The sequence below is a fragment of the Oryctolagus cuniculus genome, chromosome 15 (genome assembly GCF_051225735.1).
Source record: "Oryctolagus cuniculus isolate XC-2025 breed Fujian yellow rabbit chromosome 15, ASM5122573v1, whole genome shotgun sequence".
NCBI classification, from domain to species: domain Eukaryota; kingdom Metazoa; phylum Chordata; class Mammalia; order Lagomorpha; family Leporidae; genus Oryctolagus; species Oryctolagus cuniculus.
In genome coordinates this window covers 58450427-58478065 of record NC_142881.1, presented here as the reverse complement: position 1 = coordinate 58478065, position 27639 = coordinate 58450427, and the positions used below count along the sequence as shown (strand labels likewise).

Genomic DNA, 27639 nt, shown 5'->3' with positions numbered 1-27639 from the left:
GGTCTCCCGTGGGGTGCAGGGCCCAAGTATTTGGGCCATCCTCCACTGCACTCCCTGGCCACAGCAAAGAGCTGGCCTGGAAGACAGAATCCGGCGCCCCGACCAGGACTAGAACCCGGTGTGCCGGCGCCGCAAGGCGGAGGATTAGCCTAGTGAGCCGCGGCGCCGGCCCAAAGATTTATTTATTTATTCTGAGAGGTAGAGTTACAAAGAGAAAGAGAGAGAGGCAGAGCGGCCTTCTGTCTGCTGGTTCACTCCCCAAATGGCCGTAATAGCCGGTGCTAGGCTGATCTGAGGCAAGGAGCCAGGAGCTTCTTCAAGATCTCCCAAATGGGTGAAGGGGCCCTGAGCACCTGGGCCAATCTTCCACTGCTTTCCTAGGACATTAGCAGAAAGCTGGATCAGAAGAGGAACAGCCAGGACAAGAATCTGGCACCCATATGGGATGCCCACACCCCAGGTGGGAGGCTTAACCACTGTGCCACAGCACTGGCCACTGAGGTGTTGAATCTTATGGAATGGTTTCTCTGCATCTATTGAGATGACCATATGGCTTTTGCTGTTCATTTTGTTGATGTGATTTATGTCATTATTTTACAAATGTTGAACCACCCTTTTATCTAGGATAAATCTCACTTGACTGTGATGTGAAATATTTTTGATGTGGTTTGCATTTGGTTTGCAAGTATTTTGTTGAATATTTGCATCTAAGTTCACTAAGGATATTGGTCTGTAGTTTTCTTTCTATGTTTTGCCTTTATTCAGTTTTAATTTCACAGTGATTTTGGCTTCAACTCTTTGTACAGTGAATGTAATGGAAAGATGAATCCTCCCTTATGTCTTCAGTTGTTTTTATCAAGCTTTTAAAGGACGCGTGAAGAGGGGCTTCTATTTCCCAGCCCACTGTGAAAGGAGGCTCCCTGTGCTACCCCCAACTAAATGCTCCCCTTTATCATCCAGGAACAGCTGAGGAAGAGAGGTTCCATAGGTAAACATGGCAGTTGAATGAAGGAATGGAAGCTTTTGCATTTTTTTCTGTTAAGATTCCTTTTAACTTGATCAGATTTCCTGAAGAAACCTTTTATAATGAATTAAGAGGTAATTGAGATACAGAAAAGGCTTTGGGAATACTATATGAATACCTGTATTTGCACCAATCTGCTTAAGAAAGATTATAAAAATACGAGGCTCTGTCTGCCTCCTTTTTGGATTATTTAAAACATTTCAAATAAATTGGGAGTATCAGAACACATATATCCAGAATATATATATATATATATATATAAATATCCAATATACAAAAGTGTGCTACTGTCAGATACCAACTGCTCACTTCAATAATTCTCACATTCAGTGTTCACTCAAGTAGTTGGTATGATTTTATTTTATTTTTTTTGTAATAGCAAAAAGCTGTTTATTTTTAAATACTAATTACATGAAGTGGGACATAATTGGATGTCATCCTGAATCAGGTAATGAATGCTTGGAGTTCTTAGGTATATCCACCTGCACACAGAGATTGTATCACTTTGCAACCCTAAGATTTTCAGAGGGCACCCCAATGGTCGGGATTAGGGGATTCTTCAGGTCTAGCCTTACCATCTACATCAAACATAGGTGCATGGATATCACATTCTCCACAATGGGAGGTAACCCAAGGCCTGTACCAGTAAAAGAAACAGGCACAGGGGCCAGGACTTAGGCTCCATTTTGACCCAAATTTTGTTGTACTTTTACAACATGTCATTTTTTGGTTTAGAAACTACTTACTGTGTTTTTAATGTAGTCAAAATGCTTTACTTGAGAACTTTGCATACAGAGCTATATGACAATTTAAATTCTATTATATGTATATATTTAATTTTAGTTGGTTGGGAGGGGGGAAAGACTTAGGGACCCATTCGCATATTTCTGTTTGTAAATTATTTATAAATTACAAAAATGGGAGGAGTGTCCCCACAATGAAGAACATCATTCTGTAATCTTGTATCTTTTCTGTTACTGAGTCTCTGGTCATTATATGAGAAGCAATATAATAAACTGAAGCTTGTCAGAACTTGTTTTTATTTTATTTTATTTTTTTTTTATTTTTGACAGGCAGAGTGGACAGTGAGAGAGAGAGAGACAGAGAGAAAGGCCTTCCTTTGCCGTTGGTTCATCCTCCAATGGCTGCTGCGGCCGGCACACCGCACTGATCCAAAGCCAGGAGCCAGGTGCTTCTTCTGGTCTCCCATGCAGGTGCAGGGCCCAAGTACTTGGGCCATCCTCCACTGCACTCCCCGGGCACAGCAGAGAGCTGGCCTGGAAGAGGGGCAACCGGGACAGAGTCCGGCGCCCTGACCAGGACTAGAACCCGGTGTGCCAGCGCCACTAGGTGGAGGATTAGCCTAGTGAGCGGCGGCGCCGGCCGCATTATTTATTTGTGATACTTTCTTTTTTCATATTAATGTAATGTAAATATCAGGAAAGCAGATTCAATGCAGTTCACAGATACAAGTTTAAGAACATTCCCTCTGCCTTCCTTCTGTTTTAATTTTTGAGGTAACATATTTTTAATTGGCATTATATTCAGGATGACCTTAGTGTCCCTTTCATGCCTGAAATTCTGTGACACCAGGTCATGGACATTTTAACCTAAGAAAAGACTTGGAAATTGGGCCATACTAACTTGGCTCCTATTACTCTGTCCAAGATTCACTGGCTCCAGCTAATTACTGACTGCTATAGACCTGTTTTCTTACTTGCAATGTGTTGGACCTAGATTAGATTTTGCCTATCTTTTCTAGTTCTAGAAATCTAAGATTTTGTGTAATTTATGGTAGGAAGATGCTGTTTTTGTTGTCCAACCTTCGCCACCAGCTCAAGCAATTCCCTATGTGCTTATAAATCATAAACTATCTGACTTGGCCCCTGGAGTTGCCACATGTGATAAAAATATTACCTTGGCGAGAGTGTAATCTCAGATGGTAGTTTGGAGAGTAGAAGGGAGAAAAGGATATTTCATGAAACAAAAGAGGTATTCTATGATAAAAGGCAGAGTGACTTTTTTTTTAAAAGATATTACTAGTCAGAAATTTCTGTGAGGACTTTCCATCATTGGGGTTTTATGTACCTCTAGAACATCAGGCCTTACATGGCTATGTGGGCAAAGGTAGCATTACTGGGCTAAGCTAGCATTGAGATAGGTGGGTCAAGAAAGTAAGACAGTGTTTATAAGAATCTGTCAGCTTTTTCAACTGTGTGGTTGCGTAACAGTTCTTGGGTGTTTATTTGACTGAAAATCTAAGTCTGAGTAGAGAGTGTTTTAAATTTGTAAAAAGTATATAAAATAAGGACTAAGATAAAGTTGTGCAGCTTTTGTGTTGTGGTAATTATGGCTAAAATCATATCCCATATTGGATTTTACTGTGTAAAGTATAAAAAATGGGCATGTTGTTGTTTGTTTGATTTCCTAATCTCAGTTTCTTTAAAAAAAAATTATTTGAGAGACAGAGTTACACAGAGAGAGGAGAGACAGGGAGAGATCATCCATTTGCTGCTTCACTCCTCAAACGGCCACAATGATTGGGCCTGGGCCAGGCGGAAGTCAGGAGCGAAGAGCTTCTTTTGGATCTCGCATGTGGGTACAGGGGCCCAAGGACTGGGGACCATCTTCCACTGCTTTCCCAGGCCATTAGCAGGGGGCTGGATTGGAAGTGGAGGAGCCAGGACTGGAACAGACGCCCATATGAGATGTTGGCAATGCAGGCCTTGGCTTTAAGCTGCTGAGCCACAGCATCAGCCCCTCCTTAACTCAGTTTCACACCCTGAGGATCTGAGGGTGATCCAATGCTCATTTATGCTGGAGACTTTTGTTTTGTTTTGTTTTGTTTTGAAATGGAGAAGAAGAAGAGAAAGGGAAGTAAAGATCCTCCATCTACTGGTTTACCTCCCAAATATTGACAATAGCTTAGGCTGGACAAGGCCAAAGCTGAGAGCTTGTTACTTGATCTGGGTCTGCCATGTGGGTGATGAGGACCCAAGCACTTGAGTTATCATTTGTTGCCCCCCAGGTTGTATGTTAGTGGGAAGGTGGAGTTATAAATGGAGCAAAGACTTGAACCCAGATACTCTGATATGGCATATGGGCATCCTAAGCAGTATCTTGGTGTCTGGCCCAAACGCCTGTCTCTGGGGGCCTTGGGCTATAACACAATGGTTGAATAATCTTTATGAACCATTCCTGCACTCAATTTAGTCCAACTCTGTTAGTCTCTTGTAAATTCAAATATGCTTAATTAACTGAAAAGGCAGAAAAGTTAGATAGACAGGCAAAATTGTATAGGGTGGGAGGAGTCACCTTATCATAACAGTAAGAGAAGATCTTCTGTTAACAGTGTGGCCTTGGATGAGTCATTGCACCCCTCTGTCCTTCGTTTCCATCTCTCAAAGTCAGAACGACAACATTGGCCCAGGGAATCATTCTAAAATAATTCTTAATCCTCATTGTAGATTAGAATCGCTGGTAGAGTCTTTACAACATTAAGATACCTGAGCCTTAACCCAGTTTGTAGGAGGCCTTGGAATCTGTTTTAAAAATCTCTTTATGTGGATTGAATAATATTGTCAAAGAACCGGAAAAGGGCTGTTAGAAAAAATATTTCCCAAGAATAAGCATTGTAGATATTTTTTCCTCAAGAAAATTTTCTTCCTAACAACAGCAGTGTCTGGGCTGATTGCTATGTTCTACCCCCTACCAAGAGGAGTAGGAGCAACAGAACATACATAGATGATTTTGTTTGGTGAAGAGTCATGTTCCTAGGTTTCAGGCCTGTCGTAGTCATGGAATCAAAGATGACCAACTTGCACCTGTGGTTTCCCCAAGGGCCAGGTAACACTTGGAGCCATCATCTTAACTCACATGGTTCCATCAGAGAACAAGACCTGCCTTACTCCTCTGCACAGAGATGAGACCAGTATCCATAAAGGGCTCCACCAACTTCCAAACATTCCCTAAAGTTATCTTCTTTATTGTTGGTAAATTGAAAGTCTTCAAACTGTGCTTAAAATGTGACTTGGTTTGTGCTATATTTGATTGATACTTTTTAAAAAACTGTATAAGATATGACAGGGCAAGAATATCAGGGGATTTCATTATATTATTCAATGGCAACCCTATAAATATTTATAGAAAAGTGTCTGGAAGAGATTAAACTCCTGATAAGTATTCAACAGGACAGAGAATAAAGATTAACCTTTTATATAAAAGATTAACCTTTTATATATGATAAAAAATTAATATAAAATATAAAATTAGTACCAAAGACATTTGGCAAGAGAGATATATAGGCTGAATTTGTATGTGGAAATGACTACACAGGTCTAATCTTAAATTAAGGGTGACAAAAGATTAACTAGCAAAGGATGTCATTCCTTAAGGTAACATAGGGGATACTATATTACTAATAGGAATCTTTCTTCAATCCAAAAAGATTATTAGGGGACCAAATATAATTTTAAAAAGAAAATTATGTTTAATTCTCACTACATAATGTCAGTTTTATATAAGCTTTCAGAAGTTTAGCTTTCTGGCTTCAAGAGAACAATTTTTTTTTTTTTTTTTGCTGTATTTAAGCATTTGCTAGTCACAGGACATTGAATCTGATGTACATAATTGAACGCTGATCAATGACAGTTTTTCTATCATTTTCTCATTGATCCCTTCTTTCAAATATGGAAATGTGAATTTCATCCAGAATGGTAGAGGGGGGTGGTGGGAGGTAATGAGCTGAAGAGGCTTTTTTGATGTAATAGATGTGCAACAAAGATAGAAAAAAGAAAATTATTACCCACTAGACCTTTAAAAATATAAATAACTGGAAGGATGAAGTAGCCATTTTTGAGATGTAGAAGTTGGTGGAAGCAGAACATTTGGTAAGCTTTGTCAATTGTTTGATTTTGGATATGGCAAGTTTGAGATGATGATTCTACATTCAAATGGAGTTATCAGATAAGAATCTAATGTTGAGGCATAGCAGATAAAGCCACTGCCTACAATGCTGGCATTGGCTGCTCCACTACTGATCCAGCTCCCTGCTAATGGCCTTGGAAAAGCAGTAGAAGTTGGCCCAAGTGTTTAGGCCCTTGTCACCCAAGTGAGAGACCTGGATGAAGCTCCTGGCTTCAGCCTGGCCCAACACTGGCCATTGTCACAACTGGAGAGTGAACCAACAAATGGAAAATCTTTGTCTCTCTGTCTCTCTCTTTCTCTCTATAACTCTGACTTTCAAATAAATAAATCTTAAAACCATGAAGTTTAAGGAAAAGGGCCTATTTAGATACAAAGCTATACAAATTGGTGAGGTCTCCTAGGGATCAAATGTTAAAAGGGATCTGAAGACTAAATCTCACAGTTTTCCACTATTGAGAAGCTGGAAAGATTAGGGAAACTAGTAAAGGACTTTGAGAAGTAGCCTGTAAAACGGAAGAAACAGACAAAACATGTTGTCCTGGTCAAGTGAAAACAACAGATTCTGAAGAGAAAAGGAAGAAGGAATGATAAATTCTGTCAAATACTGTTGATAGAATATTTTTATGGATTGAACTCTGCCCCTCCCTTCAAGAGTTGTCAAAATCCAAACTCTTAGTACCTCAGAATGTGACCTTATTTGGGAATACTCTCACTGCAGATTTAGTTAATTGAAATGAAATTATACTGGAGAAAGGTAGGCCCCTAATTCAATAAGATAGCTATATCAAGACAGTGGCATACAGAGAGAACGCATGTGATGATAAAGGCAGAGATGGGAGTTTTTATACCTGCAAGTTGAAGGATGCCAAATGTTCCTGGCAAAAGCTTCAAAAGCTAGGGAAAGGCCAGGAAGCATTCCCCCACAGGTTTCAGAGGAAGCGTGCCCAAGCCAACATTTTGATTTTGCATTTATTTGCCTTCAAATGCTGTGAGACATTATATTTCTCATGTTTTAAGTCACCCAGTTTATGTTACTTTGTTTACCAGTCTAAGGACAACAATATAGCAAGTAATTAGAAGACTGGGAATTGGCCATTGAATTCAACTTGGTAGAAGTCACTGGTGAACAATATAGGTGCAAATTCAATGTGTGTGTGGGGGGGAACCTGATTGGAGTTTGGTTCAAGAGAATAGAGACAGTGAAATGAATTCAAACCGGTAAGTATAGGTAAATATTTTAAGCAATATTTGTGAAAATATGGAAACAAATATGAAATTAGAGCTGAAGGGAGATAGATGGCCAAAGGAAGGATTTTTTTTCTTTGCCCTTTCCTCTCTTTTCCTCCTTCCCCCACGTCTCTCCTCCATCCCTCAGTCCCTACCTCTTCTTTTAGATGAATATATTACTACATAGTTAAATGAAGATAAAAATCATCCACTAGAGAAGATAAAGTTGATGATTTTAAATGAGGAACTGACAAGAATTATAGAAATATCTCCGAGAGGAGAAAAATTATATCATCTATTGCAAAAGATGTGGGATTAGCCTTAAAGCTATACTAGAAAGAAAACAGAGAATGTGAACATAGATACAGGGGAGTGAACAGATGCTAAGTGACGATGTGGAAACATTTCTCCAGCTGTTTCTATCTCTTAATGAAAGGGGAAGCAAGTTGACTTGTAAAGCCAAGAATGGTGGTAGGATTGTTACATATTCAAGGAGAGAAGAAAAAATAGAACATAGTGATTCAGGAAAATGGGAAAGTCCTAAGAAAAATGTAGTAGGGTTGATAAGTATGGGAGAGTCTGTAACAAACACCCTATTAAAGTTAGTGACCCTCTAGCAGGGACCTCTCTGAAAATTTACACTTTTTATTGTAAGAAAATTTATTTATTTATTTATTTGACAGGCAGAGTTAGACAGTGAGAGAGAGAGAGAGAAAGGTCTTCTTCCGCTGGTTCACCCCACAAATGGCCACCTCGGCCAGCGCTGCACCAATCCGAAGCCAGGAGCCAGGTGCTTCCTCCTGGTCTCCCATGTGGGTGCAGGGCCCAAGCACTTGGGTCATCCTCCACTGCCTTCCCAGGCCACAGCAGAGAGCTGGCCTGGAAGAGGGGCAACCGGGAAAGAATCCGGTGCTCTGACCGGGACTAGAACCTGGTGTGCCGGCGCCACAGGCAGAGGATTAGCCTAGTGAGCCACGGCGCTGGCCAGAAAATTTATTTTTTAATTAGTTGATTGATTAATGTTCTTAGGGATGCCAGTGCCCCATTGTTTTAAGGAAACTTAAGAAAGCAATAACTTGGCAGCAGAAGTCACCAAGAATTTATTTTCCCTATGAATTAAAGTTCAATGTAGGATACTCTGTTAAATTTGAATTTTAAGTAAACAATTTTTTTTTTTTATTTTTGACAGGCAGAGTGGACAGTGAGAGAGAGAGACAGAGAGAAAGGTCTTCCTTTGCTGCTGGTTCACCCTCCAATGGCCGCCACGGCTGGCGCGCTGCGGCCGGTGCACTGCGCTGATCCGATGGCAAGAGCCAGGTGCTTCTCCTGGTCTCCCATGGGGTGCAGGGCCCAAGCACTTGGGCCATCCTCCACTGCACTCCCTGGCCACAGCAGAGAGCTGGCCTGGAAGAGGGGAAACCGGGACAGAATCCGGCGCCCCGACCGGGACTAGAACCCGGTGTGCCGGCGCCGCAAGGCAGAGGATTAGCCTAGTGAGCCGCGGCGCTGGCCAACAATAATATTTTTAAACATGTGTTCCTTATTTGCTAAAATTTTGGATTTCCCACCTGCATATGTAAAGTGATTGCCAGCTTTTTTTTTTTTTTAAGATTTATTTATTTATTTGGAAGGCAGAGTTACAGAGACACAGAGGCAGAGAGAGAGAGGTCTTTCATCTTCTGGTTCACTCCCCAGATGGCCGCAACGGCTGGAGCTGCACCAATCCGAAGCCAGGAGCCAGGAGCTTCCTCTGAGTCTCCCATGCGGGTGCAGGGGCCAAGGACTTGGGCTGTCTTCTACTGCTTTCCCAGGTCATAGCAGAAAGCTGGATTAGAATTGGAGCAGCTAGGACTTGAACTGGCACCATATGGGATGCTGGCGCTGCAGGCAGTGGCTTTATCTGCTACCCCACAGCAACAACCCCGGTTGCCAGCTTTTGTTCATTTCATGATGCAGATTGATGGTGGGCAATGCACCACTTTTTGAGCCAGAGTTTTTAAAGATGTGTGACATGTTCACAAACTAACTTTTGAGTTAAATATAAATCTGCCAGGTGTTGATTCAACTCCTGAACAGTTTTTGCTAAATAACAATAAGAAATGTTGAGGCACTAAAAACTCTTCCTTGCTATTCCTGCCAGCTCTCTGGAAACATTTAGTCTATTGGCAGACTGAATCTCTTCAATGATAAAGGCTGCCTTAACAACCTTCAGGGCAATAAAAGCTGTGCAGCAAGGGTCGCTGAAGTGTGTATAGTTTTTCTTTGTTGTACTTGTTAAAACTCTAGGAACGAAGGGCTATTCTTTATCACCAAAGACTTCTGTTGTTTATGATGTTATTTGTAACCAATATAAATATTTTAAGAGGATTAAAAATAAAATTACATTAGGGTCTTAAATTGGTGTAATTGAACATAGTGATATAACTGCTCTGATAGCACTGAACCAATTGTTTAGTATTGAAAAAATACTGATTCAATCGATTCGTAATGATAATATATAAATAATGGTCACCATTTATTCAGTACTCACTATGTAGTAGATATCGCACCAAACATTTAACAGACTAAATCTTAACAAAACACTCTAGGGACTCATGACTCCATTAAACAAATATTAATTGCAGCAGGCCTTGGAAAAGGAGTGCACAGTAGATGAAGAAATCCCTGACCCTCTGAAAGTTATGTTTTCACTGGCAAAAACAAAAAGCTAGAGAAGTAAATAAGTATATGTGGTGATAAATGCTTTGGAGGAAAAATAAAAAAGAAAATGATGATGGATGGTGGGAGTAGAGGTCAGTTTTAAATAGGGGAGGTGAAGGAATACGATACTGATGTTTGAGCAAAGTCCTGAAGTAGGTGAAGAAGTGACGCTTGTCATTTGCAGTGACAAGCATTCATTAGAAATAGTATCTCATGGAAGCAGGATCCTTTTGTGGTGAGAGAGTGGGAAAGAGAGAGAAGGAGAGAGTGTGAGTGTGTGTGTGTGTTATCACACCCTGATTCATTCCTCAATTCCACAGCAATCAGATCTCTGAATGCAATCCAGGTCTGTTGTGTGGGTGACAAGAATGCAATTGCTTATCATCGCTACTTTCCGTGGTCTGCATTAGCAGGAAGCTGCAGGCAGGAGGAACAGTTGGGTCCTGAACGTAGGTATTCCGATGCGGCACGCGCACATCTTAATTATGAGACTAAATGTCCTCCGCTAGAAGCAGGAGCTTAGACGGGAATAGGATTTTCGAAATTAACTGATCTAGCCTCTCATTTTACAAAGAAGAAATGGAGAAAGGGAAGCCTGGAGAGAAATAGAGTATGCCATATCCTGACATGTGACAGAAACAAGACTCAAGCCTTAGTCTTCCAGACAAATTATGAGAGTAAGGTGAAAGTTGTTAAAAAAAAATGCACAAAATAAGAAAGAAAAAAAACTAGTAATACTTCTCTTCCTATTCATTAGATGGATTAATGTAAATAAAAATGGATGTGCATTTCCATGGTAAGTGTGTACCTTTCCATCTTTGTTTTATAGTACAGCTACTCACTGCCAAAATTCTTGATTGAATTTGCTTACAACAATTGGCAAAGATAAAAAAAAAAAGGGGGGGACTACAACGTAAATATTTCAGCTGTGATACTGCTAAGGGCGATTTTCCTCTTGAAAGTATTTATAACCAGGGCCTAATTGCATGGCTGTCTCTTCCGTGTAATAGTTTGGTAATGATTTGAAGGAAAAAGTAAAACAAGCTGACTTCCAGGTAGCAAGATTGTGGAGATATTTTTAAGCATGTTATTTTATTGATGAATGAGTGGAAGTCTATACTCAATTAAAGAAATAAAAATATATAAAGAAGCATGCATGTAGTGGTTTATGAAGACTTAACTATGAAAATATATAGCTCATTATTACAGGCCAGATTTTAGAGAAATTATAAACATTACAGCTCTTGGAGGAGATAAATCAAGGAGAAAAAAAATAAAGTAAGTAAATAAGAATTTGTCATTCTTCAAAATATGGTCTTATCTACAAGAATAACTTAACCTCTTCATTTCTATGCATGCATCCTGATAGATTGACATGATAGTTGCTTCTAATTGTGGCATCCGCATATCCCAAATGGTCAGATAAAGTTGTTGTAAGTTTAAAAATGGTATCTGCTTTAAAAGGAAAGGTTCTTTCAGGCAGACGAGAGTCAAAACCGAAAATTTGCTATCTAAAACCTGTGGGGAATATTAATCCCTTCAGTAAAGCTGGCATCCAAATCAAGGCGGAAATGTCAAATGAAATATAACATAGGCTTTCTTTAGGCATCACATCCAGGCAGAGGCCATCTTACTTTGTAGCATGCGACTCCTTCATGCCCATCTCTTAAAGAGAGGAGAAAAGGAAAATCTCATTAAAACTGGCACTACTCCACAAACACTGACCTCTGCTCAGAGATCAGCCTCGGAATTTTTGGTTTGAGCTCTTTGCGTAAATGTGTGAGGTGTGAAGAAGTGTAGGGGAAATAGGGATTATCTTTTAAAAGCTTCAAAAGGGATCATTTTGGCAAGAAACAGTGTTAGAATTGTCAGAAAAGTCTCTGCTCTTGGGAAGGGGCTACGTTCCAAGGTAAGATGATTGATTTTCCCCTCCCTCCCTTTTCCTCCTCTCCTCTCCTCTCCTCTCCCCATCCCCTGCTCTTGGTCCTCTCCTGAAATATTAGAGCTCCTGAAGTAATTGAAAGCACAGATCTAGCAGTGTTTGCACAGCCTTATTTCTTATCTGTTGTGTACAAATATTGTTGCAACATGGATCCAAATGCTTTATGTGTCTGCCAACGTTCTTACTCTGGTGAGAAAATTAAAAAATGAATGTTTAGTGTGGGTTAACAAAGTGCAGCCTTACAGTGCTAGCCCGGATGTCCAACTTCCTCAAGAGCAGCTCGCGCCGGCACCGCGGCTCAACAGGCTAATCCTCCACCTAGCGGCGCCAGCACACCAGGTTCTAGTCCCGGTTGGGGCGCCGGATTCTGTCCCGGTTGCCCCTCTTCCAGGCCAGCTCTCTGCTGTGGCCCGGGAGTGCAGTGGAGGATGGCTCAAGTACTTGGGCCCTGCACCCCATGGGAGACCAGGAAAAGCACCTGGCTCCTGGCTCCTGCCATCGGATCAGCGCGGTGCGCCGGCCGCAGCGTGCCAGCCGTGGCGGCCATTGGAGGGTGAACCAACGGCAAAGGAAGACCTTTCTCTCTGTCTCTCTCTCTCACTGTCCACTCTGCCTGTCAAAAAAAAAGAGCAGCTCGCGCTCTCTGCCTCTGGGTCTGAACTCCTTCCCAAACCTCTTTGCCTGGGCTGGAGCTGAACTTCACGAAGTGCTCTGCTACTTCACCTCTCTCTCTCCTGGCTACCAAAAGCATATTTTCTTAGTGAACTCTACCTCCTTACAGCTTCTGCATATTAGTTTTAGTTCTATTCCCTGAAGCTACACAATATTAAAATCAAATTCTTTTACCATATGGCAGCCATTTAAGTACTGAAGCAATAGTTACTTGTTCCTGCCTGTCTTATTTAGGCAAAACATCCTCAGTTATGTAACTTTTCCCCGTATTGCAGAGACTCTGGATCCTTGGCTGTCCTGCTCACTTTCCTGGGGACAAGTATCAAATCTGCTGTTTGAAACTGTCTCTCTGTAGCTTCTTGGCCATGGGAAAATTTATTCAACAACTTTGTGCTTTAATTTCCTTATTGAAACATTGCAAATAATAGCAGTGCCTATTCTCTGTGCATTATAATGCATAGAAAACCCTAGAAGTCAATATGGTGCTCTATAATATCTGTGACTACTGCTTCTGGTGTTCCTGCGACAGCTATGAGCTCTTGGCTTATCTCTAAGTTCCGAATTCTGTTGAATGGAATTGAACCTAAGGTTGGTTAGTGTTTGTACAGTTTTTATATACTCCCTGCCTTTTAGCAATCACTACCTCTAAAAATCTAAACTTGTCTTCCTAACCAAGGAAAGTATTGGGGCTTCTGTAGTCCATGGTAATTCTACAATTCTCAATCCGTTCTCTCCCTGCACTTCTTTCAAATGTGTTCCGCCCTCGAGCCTTGCATTCTGACATCCTTCCTCACTATCAGACTTCTCCTCGTACCTTCTTGAGCAAATTGAATCCACTAGACTTGAACTCCTTCCTTATCCCATCACCAGGCTGTAACCAGGCCGCCTCCGTGCTCATGCTGTCTTCTTTTCTGCTTGTTACAATAGAATCTTCCCTTTTTAACAGGGCAAAACCCTTGTCCCTTGCTATATTTGTAAATTTTTATTTAATTTATTCGAGATAGATAAAGAAGGAGAGAGAGGGATGCTCATCTGCTTGGTTACTCCACACAGGTTCCCAACAGCTGGGACTGGACAGGCTTGAAGCCAGGAACTGGTAATTTAATACAGATCTCAGATATTGCTATGTTTTAATAACTTCCCTATTCCTTTGGTATAGCAATTTCTCTTGGTTCTAGAATCTCTTCATCAGGAAGAACATACACGACTTTCATTTCTCCTTATAATGTATTAAAATTTAATGCTAAATTGACTTAAAATAGTTCAATTCATGAGTTTTCAACTTTACAGTGATGTGATGGCACATATATTCAGAAATTTACTTCAGATTTTGAATTTTAATTTTCCCTAGGCTAACTATATATGGAACCATACATAGCATCTAAAGAAAAGCTTTAATTCATTTTGTGTTTGTCTATGTATATGACTGGGACAACAAACTAATTTCGTTCTTCAGCATGGGCATATCCTGGTTTCCTGATGCTATGAATTGATGATACCATCCTTTTCCCATTGTGTGTTTTTGACAGCTTTGTCAAATATCAATTGAAGGCAGACTTACTTCTGTAATCTCTATTACCCTGTTATGCCTGTACCACATGGTTTTGATTACTATAGCTTGGTAGTATATTTAGAAGTCAAGATTGTAATGCCTCCAGATTTATAGTTTTTGCTTGTATTGCATTGGCTGTTGGGCATCCTTTGTGATTCCATATGATTTTAGGATTGTTTTGCCTGTTTATTTTTGCAAAATTTTTTAAATTTATATTAGCAGTTTTTTGTGTGTTTATTTGAAAGGCAGAGAGAGAACCTCCACCTTCCCGCTTAGAATCAGGGATTGTATGGGTTGACCTGGTTTTGAAATGATGTGAAATCAAGAATGGTCCTGAAGCCTGATTGCAGAGGTTAGCCTGGATGCTGAGTCCAAAGGTACTAGTTCAGTGAGGAGGGCTGTAGCTGAGGTGGGCCTGGAGGCTGGGACTTACAGAGTTCCAGGTTTTGGGTATAGCCTAGAGCCTGGGAAACTGGTGTCCTGATCTTGTGACAAGCCTGAGCCTAAGTCTGTGAGGGCTGGCATCAAGCTGAGGAGTGTATAAAGCCTGGGACCACTGTGGCTGGCCTGGTTCTGTTAGGGTTGGCCTAGCAGTGAAGTGGGCGCAGAGAACAAGTCTGCTGATCATACCAGGAGCCTGAGGCTGAGGATCTGATCTGGTGCCAGAATGGACCCAGAGGCTCAGTCCTAGAGGTTCCAGTCTTGGAACCTAGGACACTGGGTCCTGCTTGACCCAGGGTTTTACTGGAATAGACCTAGTTTCAGAGTCCAAGGCAAAATCCAGGGCTCATTGTCTGCTCCATAGGTATCTCTGCCTATGGTTGGTGGAGGGATGACATGGGTGATGGGAAACCATCATTTTTATCCTTTCAATATATTTGCTTGTTAGTTCTTACTTCTGTGCTACATGCAGATGCTGTACTCTCCCTCCTGGCTTCCTGAGAGCTTGTGAAGATGCTTCTGAACATGAATCATGGATCAAATTAATGCTTCTGCAGAGATACAAGTACCGAAGAGTCTCATTCCACCATCTTTATAAGCTTTTTTCCAATTCTTGTTTCTACTTTTTACTTTACCTGTTATCTACTCTTTAGCTAGTATAATCAGATTTCTGCCTTCTTTATTAAAACTGATGTAACATTTGCAACTATTCATTTTCAATCACTCCTTTTAGTTACTCTTTTCTCCTGGCACCCATCATGACACATGCTATTGGTATTCCTCCTCCCTCTGGCTGTCCCCTAATAATTTTCTTTATGGATATTTTTCTATTGCCTATGTTAGTGTTCCTTTAAATTCAACCTTACATGCTTTTTTCTTAAAGAAAAATTCTATATATCCTCATAGGGCAAATTGATGCATTTCCATGTCTTAAAACCTAGTTAGGGATGGCTGTTGTGGCAAAGCAGGTTAGATAGCCACCTGAGACTTCTACATCTTTTATCAGAGTGCCGGGGATCCAGTCCTGCTTCAGTGTCTATTCCAGCTTCTTGTTAATACACTTGAGAGGTAGCGGGTGATGGCCCAGGTACTTGGGTTCCTGTCACCCATGTGGAGATCTGGATGAAGTTCCTGGCTCTGGGTTCCTTCCAGACCCACCCCCAGCTGTTGTGGGCATTTGAGGAGTGGACTAGAAAGTTGAAGATCTTTCGATCTCTGTCTCCCCCCACCCCTTGTCTTTTCCTCTCTCTGTGTCACTCTGCCTTTCAAGTAAGTAAATCTTAAACAAAAAACCCAGATATGTGCGGAAATCCAGTGGGTAAACATGCTCTATGTCATAAATGTACTCAAAAGTCAACATGTCTACAGCAGGACTTGTGATGTCCCCTTCTAACCCCACTGCCAAGTCTGCACTCTTCCTCTATTAGCTCTGAGGGAATGGTACTTATATTCAGCTGGTTTCCCAAACAGAAATTCTAGGAGTCATCATTGCCTTTCTCTAATGAATTTTCTTGGATTCAGCAACAATTATTCCTACAATTTACAACTCATCCTACAATGTCAGCTTATTTCAGAGAACTTTTTCCATTGCTTCCCATTACTAAATGAATAAATTATGGATCAGTTAGATCAGTTATCCCTTATCTTTAGGTAGCATTCGTAGACTCAAATATTTTTTTCAAGATCATGGTTGGCAATTCACAAAGCTATCTTGACAAATTTTCTCCTGTAAGTTGTATATAAGTCATGAAGTTCTGCACTGGTATGGAACTCTACGACACTATTTTTTTCTTTCTAATGTTTGCTTCATCTTCTCTTAGACACACATTCTCCATGGCAGACTAGAGTGACTTCCAACTGAGTGATTTTCCTCATGTGCTTTTGAAGGACATCAATCACTGTTGAAAGCACAAAGACCCAGACAAACTGAGTCAAAATCCTGGGGAATGGTCTCAGGTAGAAAGCTTTTGTAAAAGATGTGGTGACTCTAATGAGCTGCCAGGGTTAAAAACTACCAGTTGGAAATTTCTAGGCCAGGGGGCAAAGCATTAAAGGAAGGTCAATGAGATGGAAACATGCAGGCTAGGGGGACAGCGAAGAATTACTCTATAGATAAAATCTTTCTACTTTTACAGTGTCAGCTGACCCAAGTGCTTGTGCTGTGCTTGGATCTTTTGGATTGTCCAAGGAGTATGCAGTTTAGCTCTCTGAACTTGATGGCAGACATTCGTCTGTTTGTCTTCCCTCTGAACTCAGTCTCATTTTACCATTGGGATTTGGAACAACATATTATTTTCTTTTTGTCTTATTAAATGTGTAGTGATTTTTATAACTATCTGTATTTCAGTCTTCAAAATTATTTGAATAAGTGTGTGATAAAGCCTTTTGTAGTCTTCTTTCTTCTATTTCAGTTAATACAACCAGCTCGCTGTTCCTAAAGCATTTTATACAATTCTGTGTTTATATTTACTTTCTCATATTTGTGGGTGTGTGTGTTTGCATGCATATCAGTGCGTAGCAGTTTCTCACTCTGGACTGTGAGTTCCTGGAAAGCAGAAAGTTCATAATAAATGATTAAAAACTTCTTTATCAAGTGATCAGGAGAACAAATGATGTGACTCTGCAGGTTTATAGTCTAGATACTTTTACATATTTATATTTGCTGTTACAGTATTCTGTCATTATTTTAGCAAATATTTTTTAAAGATTTATTTGTTTGAGGTACAGTTATAGAGAGAAGTACACACACACACACACACACACAGGTTTTCCATCCTCTGGTTCACTCTCCAAGTGGCTGCAATGGTCAGAGCTGACCGATCCATAGCTAGGAGCCAGTAGCTTCTTCCAGGTCTCCCTTGTGGATGCAGGGGCCCAAGGACTTGGGCCATTCTCCGCTGCTTTCCCAGGCCACAGCAGAGAGCTGGATCAGAAGTGGAGCAGCTGGGACTCAAATTGGCACCCATGTGTGATGCTGGCACTGCAGGCCAGGGCTTTAACACACTGTGCCACAGCGCTAGCCCATGTGCTAAGGCTCATATTTCTTTTTCAATTTCATTTGTTGTTTAAATAAGGTTTTCATAGAGTCTGAGGTGAGCCACATTATTTTCCTTGTTTTTTTCCTATACTTCAGGTCACAGAATTATTATTTGTATTTTTTTCAATTAAATGTCATTTCTTAGAGAATTTGAGGACATAGAATGATTCCCACCTTTCTCTAAACGTTAATCCACTGTGATCATATTTCTGGCAACTAAACAGCTCTAAAGTTAACAAGGTGGCTTGTCTCTGAGTTTCTACTGTTTGGGTGGCAAATTTTTCCTGGTTAGTTAACTTGGAAAACATTTCTCTTATGGCAGTCTCTGTCCAAACAAGACTTAGCAAGGACACTATGTCATTGCACTGCTCTGTGCTGCCTTGGTTCTAGTGTTAGAGTCTCAATCAGGAAAGCCACCTCCATTTTCTTTCTTTTTTTAAAATATTTATTAGAAAGGGGGAGTTACAGAGAGGTAGAGGCAGAGAGAGTGAGAGAGGTGTCTTCCATAGCCTGGTTCACTCCCCAAATGGCACATAATGGCCGGAGCTGGGCTGATCCGAAGCCAAGAGCCAGGAGCCTCTTGCGGGTCTCCCACGTGGGTGCAGGGGCCCAAGGACTTGGGCAATCTTCTACTGCTTTCCCAGGCCATAGCAGAGAGCTGGATCAGAAGTGGAGCAGCTGGGACTTGAACCAGTGCCCATATGGGATGCTGGGACTGTGGACTGTGGCTTTACTTGCTACAGCACAGTGCCTGTCCTGCCACCACCCTTTTCTATTCTTGACTGTCAGTTTAGGAAACTATCTAATGAATCGCCTATTTTCATTTCTCTTATCTTTAAAAGTAGCTGACTTGAGCATGTCGTTAGCTCAAGGTGTGTGTGCTTCCATACAGCCATATTATTGCTGACAACTTCTAGCTCCCTCTTTTCAAAATTCAGTTCTACTGTACCAAAGTTAATGCCTTTATTGCTGAATTAAGTTATGATTTCATGGCAACATTCTATGAAGACTGCAGAGTTAAATTGAACTCTTCAAGCTATAATCTCAGATTAGCTGAGTAACATTTTGTTACTGGCCAATCAATTGTGCTTTATTTATTTATTTATTGACAGGCAGAGTTAGACAGTGAGAGAGAGAGAGACAGAGAGAAAGGTCTTCCTTCCGTTGGTTCACCCCTCAAATGGCTGCAATTAGTTTTATACAGTTGCTTCAAAATCCCAGAAAGTTTTTATCAATATATACACATAGATATGCTTATTCTAAATTTAAAGAGAAAGGAAAAGCAATATAATAGTTAAGATAGGCTAAAAGGAGTACACTAAAGTGGGAGGAATTAGTCTACTTGGGACATTTTACTGTTATTGTAATAGTAAGTCTATATGATACTGACAGAAGGACAGACGCACAGATCAATAGAACAGAGGACTCAGAAATAACCTTGTATTCAACTGTTTTCTGACAAAGATGCAAAACCAACTTTATGTAAAAATTTCAGCCTTTTTAATCAAATGGCGCTGGTGCAGTTTGACATCCATAGACCAAGAAATGAAGTCAAATTCTCACATTGCACATAAAAATAAACTCAAAATGGATCATAACTGTATGTAAAGGATATAACTTGAGAATTTTTAGAAATAGGAAAAAAGCTTTTGTAATGTAGGGCCAGGCAAAACATTCCTGAGGCCAATGCTATGGCATAGTAGGGTAAGCCTCTGCCTGTGGTACCAGTGTCTCATATGGGTGCTGGTTTGAGTCCTGGCTGCTCCACTTCTGATCCAGCTCTATGCTATGGCATGGGAAGGCCATTGGAAGATGGCCCAGGTTTTTGGGCCCCTGTACCCATTTGGGAGATCAGAACTTCCTGGCTCCTGGCTTTGGATCAGCTCAGCTCTGGCCATTGCACCCATTTGGGGAATGAACCAGTGGATGGAAGATCTCTCTTTCTCTGTCTCTCTCTGTCTCTCTCTCTCTCTCTCTCGGTGTGTGTGTATAACTCTGCCTCTTAAGTAAATAAACCTTAAAAAATATTCCGAGGCTAATCCTCCGCCTGCGGCGCCGGCACCTCAGGTTCTAGTCCAGGTCGGGGCGCTGGATTCTGTCCCAGTTGCTCCTCTTCCAGGCCAGCTCTCTGCTGTGGCCAGGGAGTGCAGTGGAGGATGGAAGGATGGAGGAAAAAGTGATAAATTGGACCTCATTAAAATTAAAAATTTTCACTCTGTGAAAGCCCATGGGAACATGATAAAAGCAGTGACTATAGAATGAAGATAAACCTTACATTATGATACATACCATATGATACTGCCCAGTAGTAAAAAGGAATAAACGTAATACACATAACAAATTGGTTAAGTCTGCACTTGTGTAAGGAATATTTTAAAAGTACTGAAACTTTACCTACAAGATGATTCTACTCATGTCACATTTTGAAATAATAAAATGTATACAAGGAGAGTGGGTCAGTGGTTTTTGTTTGTTATAGACTTGAGGAGTTTGTGGGAGTATGCAAGGAGGAAACTGGATGTGATTACAAAAAGGCAGCAAGAAAGAGTCTTTTGATATTGGAGCCATTCAGTATCTTGTGGTGGTGAATATCTGAACCTGCATTGGAGACAGAATTGTATAGAACATACATAACACACCAGCACCCATAAGTAAATTAGTACGTGTAAACTGGAGATGTCAGAATAAGATTAGCTGAGTATGTCTGTGTCAATATCCTGGTATAGGTCTTAAAAAATGTTTCCATAGAGGCCGGCGCCGCGGCTCACTAGCCTAATCCTCCGCCTGAGGCACTGGCACATCAGGTTCTAGTCCCGGTCGGGGCGCCGGTTCTGTCCTGGTTGCCCCTCTTCCAGACCAGCTCTCTGCTGTGGCCTGGGAGGGCAATGGAGGATGGCCCAAGTGCTTGGGCCCTGCACCCCATGGGAGACCAGGAGAAGCACCTGGCTCCTGCCTTCACCAATGGCAAAAGGAAGACTTTATTCTCTGTCTCTCTCTCACTGTCCACTCTGCCTGTCAAAAAAAAAAAAAAAAAAAAAAAGTTTCCAAAGGAGTATGTCAGGGGAAGTGCACAAAGGATGTCCCTGTACTATTTCTTATAACAGCTTATTAATCTGCAATTATATTAATGAAGAATTCAATTAAAACTTTTTCATGTAATTAAATAGTCATTATTTAATGAAAACAATACTGCAATTTTCTTCTGTGGAACACTTAAAATATATTCTTCTAGGCTTGTGACACATGCATAGTATATGTTCTTCCACATCTATAATTTATTTGAAAGTATCATGATTTGGAATACAGTAAATATTTAGAAGTAGAAATATATAGACAACCAATATGGAATAAAGGTGATGGGTTATATTTTGTCTCTCAATGGTCAATTTTGAATTTATGAGGACAGATATCAGGTACTTGTCATTTTCAATGAAATTAGTAACTGTTGATGTGTTGCAGATAAATTTTGGGACAAAATATTTGTTAAATGTATGTGTGTGTGTTAGATGAATAGAGGATCATGGGAAATTGTCGGGTGCTTATAAAAGGAGGTATTTAGACTAGATACCTGTGGATGATGTGGTAATGCCAAATCAACCAGAAGTAAGATTTCTATAAATGCCCTACTATTTAGAATTACTAATGTTCATGTAGATATGAACTCATAAAATTCTGAAGTTCCAAAATCAATGTTGATAAGGAGCATATTCACTTAAGAAATGAATCTTTGAAGTATGTTAATAGGTTCTTAGTCACAAATAAGCTGTTTAGTTATCCAAAGCATCAAAATTTGCATTCTTAATGTCCGAGACTAGACATATTACATTCATAATAGTAAAAAGGGAAGGAAATAAATATTTTCTATTTAGTAATATATACTATATTATCTAGTATAAGATAAAGTGAGCTACCAATTACTATTTATAAAATTTATGAGTTTATATTATAAATTTTATGAATAATATTTTAAGTACTAAATTTACCCAATTTTCGTTGCCAAATTTAGATCAATTTTTATATTTTAAATTACATTGGTATTGTTTGAAGTACCAAATGTGGTTGCCAAATTTAGTACCAAATTGAATTTTTGGATGATTTGTTATTCTCTGTTGCCTAATTAGAACCTGTAGTTTTGTTCCTAACTGTCACCTAACATCTCTGTATGGATCATCTATCCATATCCATGTATTATGTACCTATCCATGTGTGTATGTATGTTTTTATGTTTTCCTCTGTGAAAAAGGAGGTTGGTAAGTAAATAGGCAACAGAGTGAACTCTGCTTTACAAAGAAGATTAGAAAGGACTTTTTGATTTTTCTGCTTACAGAATTGATCTAGGCATAGTTGCTTCTACAATAATCTCTAGAAACTGTTTGGGCATGGCCCTTGGATTCTAAATTAGTGCTTTCAATAGCTAGAATACTGACCTTTTCATGATAAAGAAGAAAACCTATAATATGTCAATGCACAAATAATAAATTAAGTACTTAATGGTGTGCTAATAAAAAGTTTTCTTTGTCCATTTTTCTTTAATCTGTGTACATATTCTAACTGTAGACTTTCAAAGTATTTCAAGAATGTTATATGTAATTTTGAAAATGGCAGGCATTTATATTTATCGCATTATTTGGAAATATTTGTAGCCAGGGGAACAGTTGAGCTGAAATAAAAACATAGGCACTTGTATTACAGTTATAGTGTTCTGAATAACAGTGGTAGGTTAAGTGCATTATAGCAAATTGAAAAGTGGAGATAAGCCAATGCCAAATATCTTGGCAGCAATTCAGACCCTGTAACATTCTGCACAACCAGAGTGTAGGGGGAGTAATTTTCTACCTGACCTGCTGATTTTCTGAAAATAGATTTAGGTGTTGCTTAAATGACCTAGTCATCTTCTCTGGTGGAGGGAATGTAAGACTTAATATTGTATGTGTGTGTGTGTGTGTGTGTGCATTGAGGAAATACCAACTTTTTTTTATTGCAAACTTTTCTCACAAGAATTTCAGTTACACTATTTCAGGCTGCGGCTATCTGAATTACATATGAGGGGTTAGAGTGAGATGACTCTGATCGAGAACATGCAGAAATAAGATACTTTACTGACTTCTGCATTAAAAAAAAAAAAAGATTTGTTTATTTGAAAGAGTTACAGAGAGAAAGAGAGATCTTCTATTCACAGGTTCACTCCTCAAATGGCCACAATGGCTAGGCCTGGGCTGAGCTGAAGCAGAAACATGAGCTTCATATGGTTCACCCACACACTGGACCATCCTCTGCTGCTTTCCCAAGTGCATTAGCAGGGAGCTGGATTGGAAGTGGAGCAGCCAAGACAGGAGCTGGTGCTCACATGGAATGCCAGCATCACAGGTTGCAGTTTAACCCACCAGGACACAATGCCGGCCCCAATGTTGCCGCATTGTTATCTGCATATCATGATACTAAAGTGCGGGCACTCTGCTGCCTATTTACCTACCAACCTCCTTTTTCACGGAGGGAAACAGCAGGCTCCAATAAGTTGTATGTTCTCAAACCTTACCCTGGAATTGATGTAATTTGTAATGTGTTCTATAGTTTTCCTTTATTTACAGAGTCCCTGCAAGGAATGAGAGCTGCTGGTTTTAGGAAATAGTTGACTACACATCTTGAAGTACTTTTAACACAGAGACAATAGTATGTATCATTATGTTGCCAGATGTGATTCCAACTTTGGGACTCATTAATAGTTCTGTGGTGAGGGTCCTGGATTGTACCACTTAACAAAGTAATCCTAAGGCATTCTTCCCTGTTTCCAAAACAATGAAAACAAGCAATGACACATGTTAAATACATTTTAAGCAAAGCTATAAACTTCTCTTTGGTTTTCAAGTTTAAAACATTTCCTGTATTTCAAAAGATGACATACTGAGTTAATCTACAGGTGTTCTTATTATGTAATTGTGAATAATAAATCATCACAATATTTAGTGACCTAAACCAGTGATTATATATTGTCTACTATAGTTTCTGTGGATTGAGATCATTCACAAGCCTTTGCCCAGATTCAAAGTGAGGGAGCAAAGACTGCATCCCTAGTCAAAGCATGTTAGACCTATATTTAGGAGAAGTCATATGGTATGAGATATCTGGTGGTGTGGCCTTTTTTAGAAAATATAAGTCTTAACAAGCAAATTTTTTCCCTTTATAAGGAAGCTTCTTCAGATATCTGATGTGCATATGTCTCGTCAGATTTATAACTTTAATATATCATCAAAAGTATGTATCAACAGCCTTAAATCATCCTTAGAGGAATTATTTCCATGACTATAACTTTCCTTACTGAGATAGGCCACAATCGATATTGATACAACAGTTCCATTATCTTTGCTGTTATAAATAACACCATTTTACACATGTACATAAATTTCTAGATGGAATGAACTCTTAACTGTATCATTTAGGATTGCATTTAGCTATAATAATTAAAATGGTTTTTGGATTTTTTTTTCTCCACATATCAAAAATTTAGACTGGCATAATTTACAACTATAAGTTCATTTGTCCAGAGGTGTTCAAGAGGCTGGGGTATTTTTGGATTCTTGGTCTATTAACTTTGGCTGTTATGATCTTAAGATTACTGGCACCCTGTTTGTATCAAGGGAGGGAGAAGGACAAAAGGGAAAAGTCAAAAGAACATATCCTATTGTGTCTTAGCTATTACTGGAAAAAAATTTTGCCTGGGGAAATTGTCTGATCTTAATGGCACATGGTCAAGTCTAGCAATGAGGAAGACAGAAAAATTGAGCATTTTTCTAGGTATTATGATTTTGTAAGTTGGTTGCCTTGGAAACAGACCCTGCATAGATGATAGTATGCAGTAAGTTTATTAGGAAGTCCTCTTCAGTGATACACCTGCAGTGACGGGAGGGAGGCAGAAGTGCGTAGAGGGAGAAGCCAGCTTGCAATGTGATTGCAGCGGAGAGCTCACTTGCTGTTCTGGAGACTTAAACGACCTTTCAGAATTGTTAGAAACCGGGGCGAGGAGCTGGGCTTTGGCACAGGCAACTCAGCCTGTCAAGAATTGTGATGTCCGCCCCTCCCCTAGAGTGAGTATTGCCTTGAGGAAGATATTTTCCTACCCCCAAGGGCAGTTTTTAGAGGATCTAAGCCATAAGTGGTCAATAGTACATATCCTCAGTAGCTGGGATATGTTTGCATCGTTTCCAAAAAGTTCAGGCTGGGATCTACAGCATGCACTAGAGAGATAACAAGGCAAAGGAAAGAGGAATGTGCAGAGTAGAGGTTGGGTGAACCCGCCTACCACATCTGTTACTAACTCTTCTGTATTTAACTGCTTTACTTTAAGCATGTATTTCCGTTAAAATCATTAAGCTTTTGAATTCTTCAAGTAAAAATAACATGTCATTAAATAAATAGAAAATTGTATTAAAAGATAAATTTATCTTGGTACCAACAGATTTTTGAAGAGTCCTGAAAGTTTTTGAAAAATTTGTATTATGAAAAAAATTAATTATTTCGAAATTGTACCAAAATAAACATGTTTTGATTTCCATGCACTTTAAAAAGTATTTGTGTGTGTAGCTTATTCATAGCATGATAAAAATTAGGAAAAGAAACGCTTATTTTACCTCACTATGATAATGAATTAAAAATGATATATATATAAAGTAAAAGAAAAAACTGATAAAATTTATTAGGATCATCTTTGTTTCACAGACTTATTTAACCCTAAACTTACACACAGTTTTAGAGTTACTCTTGTTACGGATTATATCTTTTTAAGGTACTTATAAACTCTCAAGAAAGTATATATGCATGGTAATTTTTTTTAGGTTTATTTGTTTTTTGAAAGGCAGAGTTACAGAGAAGGAAAGAGAGTGAGTGAGTGCTTCTATATACTGGTTCACTCCCCAAGTGGCCTCAAGGGCCAGGGCTGGACCTGGTCGAGGCTAGGAACCAGGAGTTGCTTCTGGGTTTCCCACATGGGTGCAGGGCCCATCTTCTGTTGCTTTCCCAAGTACAATAGCAGGGAGCTGGATCAGAAGTGGAGCAGCTAGGACTTGAACTGGTGCCAATATGGGATGCCGGAGTTGCAGGTAGCAGCTTTAACCTGCTAGCCCCATGCACAGGAATTTCAATTTTTTTTTTCCTGGAGAATTTCAAAGAGTTAGAAGGAAAAGTGTTTTTATAATATGGAGTGATACTTTAAAGTATATGAAGTATTTCCACTAGACTGACATATTTGTGGGGACTACTTTAGGCTTAAAATGAGACTTTTGTGGTTAGTCATTTTTGTGAAAAATGCAATAAATAAAATTCAAGGCAACAGTACAGAAAGTTCTCTCTCCCTGGGTCCCTATATCCGAACTGCCATTTCTCTTTTTCTCAAATCACAGTGCTTCATATTCATAGAGAAGCTTCTGTTTGTACCTACAAACACAACTAGCATGAACCTGAGTATTTTACTGGGTCTACCGATAACATAGCGGCTATCACTAGGTTGTAAATGTTTAAATGATAAAATAGATTTTTTTTTCAGATTCCATCTTATGCATTCACTGTCACTTATAATATTTAACTGGATAAGCCATTACAATTGATTATTTGTTAAAGCTTATAACTTTGTCTATGGCTTAACCAATCTGTTAGAACATTTGAGACTTGTTCAAGACTTCACAGCTCTCCATGCTGTGGTTTCCAGTACACTTAATGCAAAATGAAGAAATACCCCACTATTCAAATGACTAAGTATAGATGTAAAACTAGTCCCTGCCTCACCAATTCTTTTACTAAACAACAGGAAGTGAATTGTTCAACAAAACAGAAGGCAGAGAAATAATCTTTAAAGTGCAAAAAAAAAAATTGTATTGTTTATGTGTTATCTTTCATTTACCATGGAAACAGAGGTGTGAAAAGGGCAAAATGGGAGGAAAAGCTTAGATTCTGGATGTTGGAAAACTTGGAGATGAGGGAGAATTTGTGTGATGAGAATGTGGATTTGGTGTTAGAGAAGAAAAAAAACACAGTTCAGAGCCAGAAGGCATTGTAAGTAGCTCAGCTGTGGTACCTGGATATCCCCAAAGGACAAGCTGTGATAATGGCAGTGTGTTGATTATGTGGAAATTGAGGAGTTCATTTTAAGAAAAAGTGTAGGCATTGTGAAAAAAAAAGAACCAGATGTGGAAGATGAAAAAATGAAGGTAGTTGTTGAAATCGGACAAGACCCCCTAAAATCTACCCTGAAATGTGGCCCCTTAAAGTTCCCTAGAAATGCTATCCGGGGTGCCACATGTGCTACCAGAATTTGGGGTGCCTTACGATTTCACCACGGGCTTATTACTAAATCCCCAATATTAATAAGCCCGAGAGGGTTCTTGCCTAATATTTAGAGAAGAATTCTAAATGCCGGCACAGATAAGCGAGGCAGCATGGTACGTTTTAAGCTTTTATTTAGTAACAAAGATGCGTAAGAGTGAGAGCTTTATTTAGGAGAGAGAAGTGAATGGGGGTTCATACCGAGCACCAGGAACCAGCCACGTGAATGAGCATCTAGGCCAGGAAGCCTAGAGCACATGGCCCGAAGGCCATGTGCCCTGGAGGTGCAGGGCTACAGCAAGCCCCTTCCTAGCAAGAGGCCAGGGCAAAAGAACAGGCCGGGCCACACTGTGGCCCGGCTTTTAACCCACTTCCAAAGGGTTGTGGTTTATTAACCTGATTGGCTGGTGGGCACCCAGGTGTGGCCAGGTAGGGGACTGAGGCCACACAGGGGCATGGCAAAGGCATCAGGTAGGAGCATGAGGTCACACAGGGGCGTGGTGAAGGCGTGGTCTTCCAGTTAATAAATCTGATCAATTTTAACCTGTATGCCTGCCTACTTCAGTTGTGACTGGTGTTAATCCACCTTTGGGAAAACAAACAGCGGTGGATTTTGAAGTCCTTTTTAGAAGAGGAGGGGAAAAATACATCCATTTGAGATTAAATAGCCTATATAGAAGGTGCTGAGAGAGATCAAGAATTGTGCCTGAGTCGCCAGTGACCCTTAGAGATACCTGAAAAGCAAGACATTTGCAAGAAAGGTTGTAGTTCTTAATATGCTAATTCAGGGAATTTGCTGAACGGAA

The 27639-nt window shown here is 39.9% G+C and overlaps 1 protein-coding gene across 2 annotated transcripts in view; it reads left to right on the top strand.

The window, feature by feature from the left end:
- The window catches only part of CTNNA3 (catenin alpha 3), a 1694949-nt gene that overhangs the window by 965047 nt on the left and 702263 nt on the right, over positions 1–27639 (top strand). The gene's annotated exons all lie outside the window — the stretch shown is intronic.